Below are 2219 nucleotides of genomic sequence, written 5' to 3'. Positions count from 1 at the left end.
AACGGAATCTCGGGAAGCTGATACTTCGCGAACTGGCGCCACAGCGGTGTCGTTTGCGAGAAGTACCGAAGATTGCGCTCGAGGGCCTTGTGACGACGGCGGCGTCGATTGCGTACGTACTCATCCTGCACAAAGATGCAAATTCTTTGATTTTTGCCTTGTTCAACAACACTCACTAGGCTAACGAGGAGAATATGGCAAGTGCCTTAATCCTATTTTCGTGAGCCTTCGCTCGGTGGAAAGGGGAATAGAAATAAGCAAACACGTTTCACGGCTTACCCGTAGACACTGGACCGGTTCTGAGAAAACTATGATCAAAGTCTTCGAGTAACTTATATGCCTCCTAGCGCTCTATAAGATCAGCAGAAATGGTGACGCAGTGGCTAACGCCATAGATACTCAACCTTTTCTCAGGCGTAGTTTAGATGCCGTCTTGCACTTTTATTTATTTATTTTATATTTTCATTTATTTACCCATGGCCGTAGAAGGTTACTACACGAGCGTTTCTTCTCAAGTTAGGGGATACAAGGCACTCACTCAGCACTCCGTCATCAGGCCACAAGTGGCCCATCGGGACCATCCGACCGTTTTCTCATCCTCAGATGAGGATGCGGATAGGAGGGGGGTGTGGTCAGCACACCGCACTCCCTGTCGTTACGATGGTTTTCATTGACCGGAGCCGCTACTATTCGGTCGAGTAGCTCCTCAATTAGCATCACGAGGCTGAGTGCACCCCGAAAAATGGCAACAGCACATGGCGGCCCGGATGGTGACCCATCCAAGTGCCGGCCACGCCCGTCAGCGCTTAACTTCGGTGATCTGACGGGAACCGGTGTATCCACTGCAGCAAGGCCGTTTCCACTAGGGGATACAAGGGCGATATGTCTATTCTAAAATTAAAGCTGGATTTCACACTAAGTGTCACACATTTATACTATTATATGCCGGCCGGAGTGGCCGAGCGGTTAAAGGGGCTACAGTCTGGAACCGCACGACCACTACGGTCGCAGGTTCGAATCCTGCCTCGGGCATGGATGTGTGTGATGTCCTTAGGTTAGTTAGGTTTAAGTAGTTCTAAGTTCTAGGGGACTTATGACCACAGCAGTTGAGTCCCATAGTGCTCAGAGCCATTTGAACCATTTTTATTCTATTATGTATTTAAAATTTTCATTTTCCTGTGTGTCATTTATGTATGAACTTTTATATGAATTGTTATGTTTTATTCTTATGTTTATTCTTCACAAAGATACACTGTATCTTCTAGGTTATATTGATCGTAGAAACATTCGAAACATTTAAATTCCTAACATCACGGCCGAGCCAGGTTTGCCACTCTGACATTTGTTCGTAAGCATCGAACTCGAGAAAGAAAAGTAGCTAACATTGCTGATGGTTTCACTCCTTGAATTAAATCAAGCATATCGGATCACTTTTCCAAAAACTGGCACTTGAAGCTGATTATGAATAAGATATACTACAGGCATTTCACCGAAAACAATTTCAAATAACTCACTCTTGCATTGCTGTTTCTTTCCTCTTTTATTTTAATTCATTCGTGAGACATACAGTGAGTAGACGAATGTAGACAACGTTATTTCAATACACAATGGAAAAAATTCGTGTAGTAATCTTCTTTGGAAATGGGTATATAAATGAGAAACAAAAACTGCAATAAAAATCGGTTTGTGAACACTGGGGGTCAAAACTAAGAAGCCGCGACGTTAGCTAGTGTTCCAGCGCTGCAGTTGCGCTGTTTACCCGCGAAAAGGCACATAAACTACCTCTAAAGCAGGGCTTCACAACATACTTGCTCGCGGAGCAAGCTGTGAGCAGCAAGGTGCGAGCACGGAGCAGCGCGAGCACGCTACCCCCACTACCCGACCAGAGCGGGGAGTGGGGAGTGGGGAGAGCCACGTGGGGCACACAACAGCTGCCGCCAGTCAATGTAAATCCGCGGCCACCTGCAGGGATATCACTCACGAATTATTACTGCGACAAATGAAACAAACAAAGGAGAATGTACACGTGCCACATAATTTTACTAGCTTAGTGTATGCCTCTACATTCGTATTAATTTGTGAACTGTTACACAGTAAAAGGTGTCACTGAAGGTGGGATTCTCGGTTATCTTGTACTTTTTTCCCTTTACAATTGCGTCTATGTTCGGAGCAATTGTTCTTGTGCATCGTAGGTGCAGCGAGCAGTTTATATTTCGATC

The 2219-nt window shown here is 45.3% G+C and overlaps 1 pseudogene; it reads right to left on the bottom strand.

Moving 5' to 3' along the window:
• Nucleotides 1–743: 743 nt before the first annotated feature.
• LOC126163463 (5S ribosomal RNA) lies at nt 744–861 on the bottom strand (annotated as a pseudogene).
• Nucleotides 862–2219: the final 1358 nt, after the last annotated feature.

The sequence above is a fragment of the Schistocerca cancellata genome, chromosome 2, assembly GCF_023864275.1.
Source record: "Schistocerca cancellata isolate TAMUIC-IGC-003103 chromosome 2, iqSchCanc2.1, whole genome shotgun sequence".
Taxonomy (NCBI): Eukaryota; Metazoa; Arthropoda; class Insecta; order Orthoptera; family Acrididae; genus Schistocerca; species Schistocerca cancellata.
This window is presented reverse-complemented; position numbering and strand designations above follow the sequence as displayed.